The following is a 9115-nucleotide window of genomic DNA, read 5'->3' as shown; positions in this document are numbered from 1 at the left end:
ACCTCCACTCTAGCTAAGCTAAGCTCGCTCGCACGGATGAAATGCACGTTCCATCCGAGTGAAAGTGAAAATGGACGAAAGCTGATGCGCGGTGTGTAATTGATCGTTGTCGCCTTTCGGCGCACAAGCCTGATCCATTCACGCTTCCTTTGTCGTCGAATCGCTTTTGGAAACCTGTTGCCCTAGACGGTGTAACGGTGAAGCCTCATGTACTATATTGACCTGATCGACATGACATTTAACAAACCTGGATCAACGACTTTTACAATTTACGTTTCGCTGAGGAAAAGGTATACATGGGCCATAGTGACGTGCTATGTAAAAAAGACTACAAGTTAGTCATGAATTCACACTTCAAACCAAGTACTCGTCGGAGCGTCGGGCACCCTAAACCCACCTTAAACGTCCGGACGGACGGTCCGGTCAGTGATCGGTCACAAAAAATCGACACAGACGAACTTCTCAAACGGGCCTCAAACGTCCAGGCTGACCGGCACCCCTCATATACAACCCAAATCTGGGGTGGATATAGGGGTGCCCGGACGCTTTCGCCACATCGGAGTGACGATGGGGTCCCACAGGAAAACACTCTGAAACCTGACAGTCTGAAACTTGTCTCCTTCGTCGGACCGATGGCGCCGCGTGGCGCCGCTCTGGCGGGCGGCGTAGTGCCTAGCCCGGCTATTTAAGCCGACCGCCGACACCGAAACCCTATCCGTCCACATTCCCCCCTCCCTTCCACCGCCGCCGCACTTTCCAATTGCCGCTCGCCACCATTAGTAGTCATGCCACCATGCCGCCAGGTAAGAAGCTACCCATATCTAACGCCGGAGCGCTAGATGTAGCTCCTTGAGCAGATCTAGACAAGGTGCAAAGCCTGGATCGCCGCGGGGCTACCTCCGGACGCGGTGGATCCGGAGAAGGACTTGGGGGTTGAGAAGAATGAGGTTGACGACCAGGAAGAGGAGCCGGAGGAGGATGTGGGGAACGCTTGGGACACGGATCTATAGACAGAGTAGCAGGCAATCCTTGATTCCCTCCGGTCACAGTCGGAGGCGGAGGCCAGACGCCATCATCGGCAGGAGGTGGAGGCGGAGCACACCGCGGAAGTCGACAAGATGCTCACGTATACTGATGATGAGGAGGAGGAGGAGCCGGAGCCCTCCTACGCGTCCATCTACCCGGCGCCCGGCACCGACGTCGTGGGCATCTACAACGATGAAGCATAGCTGGTCTATCGTAGTACGTAGGTTTATGTTGCATACTTTGTATGGATTTAGGGGATAAAATATGAAAGACTCGAATGCATAGCATTAAGTTTGAGACGTGACCGGTTACTGTTCGTAGACGCGCTCAGTCGTGCCCGTGAGCGTTTGAGAGATCATATTTGCCAAGTCCGAATGTATATGCTCTCAATTTGTTAACACTCGGCCTCTATAGCGATTTGATGCACACAGATATGCGAGCATATCTGTATCTCTCATATTTGTGTATATGCTCTCAATTAGATTTGATGTATATAGTCAATTATCCAATGATGACGGGACGCGATTTGTACCACTCACATCCGGGGTTAGATTTGTGGCAGCATATTTGCGGCCGCCCAGTTGGGTCGTGATTGCCTTCTATATGTGTTTAGGGTTTAATTGTTGTAAAACGGTCCACAGTCCACACATGCAGCTTTTAACAGAGAGTGCATCCCCACTCACTTCACCTCATGTGCTTCTTTAGTTCTAAATTTGAATTTATTTTATCTTTTGAACCAAACGTCAAAATTACATTTCGTTTGCATATTCGTGTCTCTTGTAACAAGTGCTTTGAAACAAGATCCTTTTAATACATTTTGACAAGCTTTAAAAACTTCATTAAGTTTCAACTACTAAAACTTGATAGGAACGAGTGATAAATTTACAAAGTTTTTAAAACTATTCTCTCTATCCTGAATTATTTGTCTAGGTACGGATGTATCTGTAGTGTTAGACACGTCTGTATTTAGAAAAATCTAAGACAAGTAATTTGGGACGGAGGTACTAAAATTTACGGAAATGTAAACGCCCACACGTGTGGGCGTTTGCATCTCGCCCACAGCGTGAATCCGCGTTCGTTCGTGAGCGCACGAATCTTGGCATGTTTCTAGTGCCACGTAGGACTGGTCTGGTGTGTGGGCGTTCAGCCGGTCGCCCACACGGCCGTTTCACCACACAGGAGGGGCTGGTGTGTGGGCATTCAGCAGTTCGCCCACACGCCACTTTGCACGCACACACAAGGGCTAGTGTGTGGGCATTTGGCATCTTGCCCACACGCCCTTCTCCTCTCCCACACCCAAGCTACTAGTTGCCATGTGTTTTTGCACTGCACATGGCAACTGCCCCTAGTGTGCTTTTATAAGCAGGTGGCAACTCTCTTTTTTTATCCGAGTTTGCCATGTGTTTTGCAGGGTACACGGCAACTGCCTAGTGTGCACGTAAGCAGATGACAACTCTCTTTTACCGAGTTGCCATATGTTTTTGCATGGTACATGGCAACTGCCCTAACGTGCATGTACATGGCAACTACCCTAACGTGCACGTAAGCAGATGGCAACTCTTCCTTTTTACATGGCAACTGCCCTAGCATGCTTGTGAGCACATGGCAACTCTCTCAACTGTCTAGCGTTAGTATGTGGCAACTCCTAAAGTTATGAAATCATGGCAACTACATTAGATCAGACCATACATGGCAACTGCAGTTGAGCAACCATGGCAACTGCAGTTGTCCGACATGGCAACCGTAGTTCAGCGACATGGCAACTGCAATTAAACGAACATGGACGAGGGTCTGGACCATGGCAACTGCGGGTGCCGGTGACCATCACGCGTGGCGTGCGGGACCAGGAGGTACGAGGCCCGACATACGGGCGTGTGGGCGTTATCAACTTCGCCCACACGCACGCGTGTGAGAGGGATCGGGAGGGGAAAAAAGAGGCGTGTGGGCACTAATTATTTTGCCCACATGTAGGTGTGTGGGCTGTTCCTCTTATACACCACACAAAATGTGTGGGCGGACTCCCTAACGCCCACACGTGTGACACTTATCGGCGTCCAAAATTTAACCCCTTAAACAAATGAAACTTGGTAAGAACTTTATAAATAGCACTTCGGTACTAGAATTTAACCCCTTAAGCAAATGAAATTGGGTAAGATCTAAATATATGACTAGCAAGTTTTAATATTTGAAACTTAGTAAAAGTAAATAGGTTGTCAAAATGTATTCAAGCAGGTCTTGTTCGAAAGTATTGGTCGCAACGAACATAAATATGCAAACGTAAGTGTAGCAAAGCTACTCTCATAATAGGGAAATTCTCATTGTAAAGACCCATAGATAGAAAAGAGGTATACTTTAAAAAAATCTATTATAAAAGTTCATCACAAGTATAAATCACGTCAAACATAATACAAATTATACTGAGATCTCTAGACCACCAAATGGCCACTACCGTCACTAGAACAAGCTGCCAACGCATCGATGTCGCATCTCCCCTACCGGAGCTGACGTTACTTTGTCGATGACAACCAAAATGTCTTTGTGCACATGCAGCTAAGAACCAGTGCCATGAAGCCGCAGTCACCGTCGTTGAATCCTTGATAGATCTAAAGCAACTGACACCAAATCTTGCCGTCCCTTGATCTCATCACGTCAGGGAGATGACACAAAAACTGATTTGTATATGTACCCCACGTAGACTATCCCCGTTTCACACATTACCACCACGCTTAGCAACGAGAATTAACACAAACCGACATACGTACTGAAGAGAGTACATGCATCTCAGGATTTTGGCACAGGAGTGCAACGTGGTGGTGTTCTTGAATCTGGCTAATCTGTTACGTACATGCAACAAAAATATACGCCTGTGTGTCCGTGGAAGTGCCGAACCACTAAAAAAAGAAGTACCGAACCACCTAACTTATGACAGTACTATGGCCTAATTAGAACACGTGTTGCGCCCTGGAAAGTGAATTATTTATCAGTTATGCACCAGATCGGCTCCCATCATTTCATATATAAAGCGGCTACATAGCCATCTCCAACAGTTAGTTACGCTGTACTTGCCAGAGGCATCACCATCAGCAGGCCAAGCTCTAGCTAGCTCTCACCAGGCTACTTCCAAGTATCTTTCCGTTTGAAAATACTTGTATTAGAAATGATTGTATCTAGAATTAAAACAAGTCTAGATACAATTATTTTTAAGACAAGTATTTCGGAACGGAGTACGTAGTGGCAGGGCAGGCCACCGCGCAAGAGCGGGGCGGACTAGCTTAATTTGATCCCAAGTAACATACGCGCACAAGGCAACCCAAAATAAGCCAGCCAATCAATCGAGCTGTATGCCCGCTCGCCCACCCCCACCACCGAGCTAGCGCGCGCGTCGCCGCCGCACGCGTGCGCCGGTCTCTTTCCGGGAACTGTATGCCGCACGGATGAGTGATCGCCCGGCGCGCGCTGGGCCGGGGGTAGCTAGCTAGGGGCCGTGCATGTTGCAGCGGGGGACGCGCGCGCGCCAAGATTCCGGCCGCGACCAGTCCTCCCCAACCGCCGCTCCCACTCCCGTCGGCGTTGCCGTTGTTGGTGGCCGATGTGACGCCGCCGCGCGCTGTGCGTGTGCGGGCGGTTTAGTAACGAACAAGTCGGCCGGTCCCCCTCCGTCCGTCCCCGTTTCGTTATTTCATGCATTTCTAGTGCGCGCTTTCGGGCTCCAACGGGGATTGGATGGATGGATCGATGGGTGGTCGGGGTCGCCGACGGCGACCGTCGATGCGGATGCAGCGTACGCGTCCTCGGTTGGTGTGGGGCCGATGGATGACGCACGAGTTTGATCATCCCATTGTTAAATTGGAGTCTTGTATGGAGCCTTCTCAGGGCGTTGCATTGTGGACCGTCGGATTAAGTGTCCAAAAGTAACCCAGCCGTTCGATCTTCAGGTGAAAGGATCTGTCCGTTGGATCTTCACTGATGTAAAGGATCTGGCCGTTGGATCTTCACTGATGTGTTGACAATCAATGAATAGTAGCTGCCATTTCTCCCCCGTTCAACTACCCTCGTGCACTATGCCAGGTGGGGCCCGGGCGCTGTAGGCCACGACAGTCAGTGACCGAGTGGATGAGCTGCGCCCGTCGCTGCTCCTTGCGTGCGAGATGGCGTGCCACCGCCTGCAATTTTCGGTGCCCGCAGAGGGCATTATTGGTATTTCACGTGTTCGCCCTTGCGTGGCGCTTCGTGTGTGGCTGTCTCTTGGGGTAAAGGTGAGGAGCCGGTTGGTTGGGCCAGAACCCTAGCACTCTCTCCCTGTTTCGCCGTTCTCCTCTTCCTCTCTTGCATCCGGGCGCCGTCGTCTCGCTGCTTCTCCCGCCGTCGATCCTCAGGTCTGGTCTGTGTCTCCGCTTGTCGTCTCTTGGTTGATACGTGTGTGCCCGTCCTCTGATGCGGGGGTGTTGTTTGTAGCTTCGACCGACGGCTAGGGCTGGATTTCTGCTGTGGATGATGCCTCTACGTTCTTTGCCCGGTTGATTGCGATGGATGAGGTGATTTCTCACGCTTGGCTCTGATCTACTCTCGATTTTTTTGATCTCCTGTTGATTGCTTTGATTTGTCCCCGTCTGTTGCGCAGGATTGGGGTTAGGGTTTGCTGAGATTTGGCCCTCGGTCATCGTCGCGTCGTCCTGGTCTTCGGCTTCCAAGGGATTGGATCTGGTGCGGGTATTTCTTGCTGGGGTCTCTGTTGACGGTCCTTGGGCAGGTACTTTCCTAGATTCATTTTTTGTGCCGTCTGTCTACCTCTATGCTCGTCTTCGTTGTAATGGTCGATTTGGTTGTTGCATAGGAGCATTTTTATTATGGCAGTCCTGTTGTTTGATGGTTGTGATGCCGTGCGTCGTTGACAGAGGTTGTGGGTCTTTGTTAAAGCCTTGGGTCAGGAGGATCCGTATATACGTGGTTCAGGCTACTTTTGGTTATGGGTATGAGCTTGTCGTGTCTTTAGATAAAGTGGTTCGTGCTTAAGTGTAGGGGTTTGTTTTGACTGGAGGCTATTTTTAGTTTATAGGGTCTGCTTCTTGAGGTTTGTCCTAGATATATGCCTGAGCAGCCTGGCTGGTATTCTAGCTTATGTGTCGTGTTCCGGGGTGTAGTGAGTACGTCGGTTGATATTTGAATTCATGTATATTTGCAGGCTAGGTAGGATGAACAATTGTCAAGTATTAAAAGGTGAATTATGCGTTCTGTTTCCTGGTGTGCTGATCTATGGTCCTGGGGCTTTTATTTTGGGTGATCTGCTTCTTTTGTATGCTTTTTTCCCTGTCTGGGTGCTTTGTGTTGATCTTCTGAAGTGAGTGATCTAACGTTTGTTCCTGGTTTTTTCTTTCTCTTTCTTGTGTGGAGTGGGTTTACTTTTTGATGGGTACTATCTATGGCAGGATGTTTGCTGTGAGTTGTTCGTATGTGCATCTGTTGGATACCGTCGCCTCTCGATGCCGTTTGCCATTCCACTCATACCTGCAAGAGGTTATGGAAGATGGTGATTTTCTCGGTGGAGTCGAGATTGAGGTTGATGTTCCTGGGAGAGATGCATTGACAGTCAGGAGGTTCTTCTGGTCCCAGGCCAGTGTGGGCTTGTCCATTTATGAAAGCGCTGCTTTCCAGGAAATTTCTTTTCTGCAAGGGGTGTATGGGTTTGTTGTGTTGGATTACAATTATAGGAGTATGTCTACTTATCGAGAGCTTGCTCGCTCTGCGGTGGTTCTGGCTGCGTCGCTGGTCAGGGCCACGCCGCCTGTTGCACGTGCCGATGGGTCTGTCGTTGTGGATGACATTGATGTTGTTTCGCAGCGACAGATGCTCCATGCTGCCTTAGTTACGGTGGCATGTGCTTTATAGCACCAGTGTAGGGTTTCTTTGGTTTCCCTTTTCTTTTCGATGGTTTGGTTTTTCACTTGCTCTAGGTGTTGTGTGTTCGAATCATTATGTATATGCTGCTATGTGCGGCTGGTATGTTGTACTATTTAACTATTATGTTCATCTGTACTAATTGACATTCAATAAATCGTCAATAGCTTCTGCTCTTTTATCTTTTGTGGTTCTGGTTCAACCTTTCATATCATTATACTCTGTCTTGGCATACGTGTTAGTCTTACTGCCCGCTAATAATGCTTTATTATTTGCCCTATCTGGAATTTTATGTTTGTGTCTGTTGTTTTGTATTGTTCAGTCTTGGATTGCCATGGTACCGTATGGTGGGGTGCTTGTCTGTGGGTGTGTTGTTGTCTAGGGCGGTGTTTGTATGGCGGGTCAGAGGGGCGATGGTCGTGGACGAGGCAAGGGGTGTGAGAGATGGGCTATCCGTGGGCGTGCCGGTGCTGGCCTAGGCGATGATGCCCCCGTTGGATGTGGCAATGGCTCGGGAAGGGGAGGTGCCTCTGGCCAGGAGGGGTCCTCTGCACGCAGACCTGTGGCTAAGCGGGGTGGTGCCCGGAGACGTATACCTGACACAGGTCATGTGATTTTGGTTGGGGACTTTGTTGGCGGACGAGGTTGTGTCGTTACTGGGCAAGGCGATGTTGCCCATCCACAAGGGGTTGGACGGGGTGTTGCTGCTTCTGCGCGGGGCCATGGGTTTGGTAGGGGTGCGCCTACTGCTGCAACCCGAGGCCGTGGCTCTGGTCGTGCTGCTCCCGCTGCTACGCGCGGGGACGCGGCTCTGGTCGTGCGACTAGTGCTCCTTCGGCGCGTGGTCATGGCTCTGGTCGTGGTGCTCCCGCTGCGGTGGCACGTGGACGTGGCTCTGCTCGTGTGCCTGCTGCTGCTCCCATGCGAGCCCGTGCTGCTGTTGCGAAATTGTACGTGCCGCGCGTGCCTCCTGGATTTCCTCCCCGGAAGCGTAAACGTATGTCCTGTCTCCTTCCTGCTGAATTTGGTTATTTACTGGGTTGTTGTTTGCCGGTGCTAATCCTTTCATGTTTCCCGTGTTTCTTGCCCCGTCTTAGGTGATAGTTGGTTTCCCTATTTAATTTCATCTGAGACGACCTTGAACCGCAGAAAGCGTAGGGTGAGCCTTGATTTGCTTCGTTCTGGATACCCAGGTGCTTGTGCTGTTGTAGTTCCATTGTTGGTTGTTTATTTGTTCTGTGTGTTGTCTTATGTTAGTTCGGTTTTTTCATTATAGAGCATACTGTTTATGGTCCCATGCCAGAGGATTGGCGAGGTTACTCGGTTGCGTTTGCTGAGTCCCTTAAAGGTATTAGTCGTCGGTTACTGATTAGCATGTTCGTATATGTGTGTTTGTTGTCGTGTGGTTTATGGATTTTCCTTTCTTCCATGCCTCTTTGGGGTTGTTAGCTTCCTATGCAGATAAGTCGTATTACGGCCCTCCAGATTTCTTGTGTCGGTATTGTGGTGCCTCTTTCTGGTACAATGAGCGGGTGAAATCGAAGTCTTCTTGGATGAAGTGCAAGATGGTTTACTATCTCTGCTGTAAAGGCGCTAAGGTTTACATTCCTCCTTTTAAAGACTCCCCCCCCCCCGGCTTATCTCCGGGAGCTGCTTCGTTTTGATGGAACTGCTCGTGCAAGAAAATTCCTCCGAAACATACGTCAGTACAATTGTATGTTCGCTTTCACTTTGATGGGTGCTACTATTGATCATTCATTAGATGGTACTCGTGGGCCTAAGATTTTCAAAATAAGTGGACAGGTATCCCATCGTATAGGGTCGCTCTTGCCGAAAGGCGATGATGACCCTAAATTTGCTGAGATGTATATACATGATCCGTCTAACGAGATCGAGCATAGAATGCGTGCTTTAAATCCAGACGATAAGCCCGATGGAAATATCGATAGGGATATAGTTGTTGGTCTAAGGGACATGCTTAATGACTTCAATCCATTGGTGCATACCTTTAGAGAGGCGAGCAGTATTATAGAGAATCCTGGTGATGGGCCTATTGAGGAAATTTCGATTTGTATAATTGGTCCTTCGGACGGTGATGGTCCACAGTATAGCCTGCCTACTACTGTTGGGCTTGCTGCTTTGATTGTTGGCGATTTTACTGGAGAGAGGTCTTCCCAGGACATAGTAATTTCTA

Source organism: Triticum urartu, chromosome 4, assembly GCF_003073215.2.
Source record: "Triticum urartu cultivar G1812 chromosome 4, Tu2.1, whole genome shotgun sequence".
NCBI classification, from domain to species: domain Eukaryota; kingdom Viridiplantae; phylum Streptophyta; class Magnoliopsida; order Poales; family Poaceae; genus Triticum; species Triticum urartu.
Note: the sequence above shows the minus strand (reverse complement) of the source record.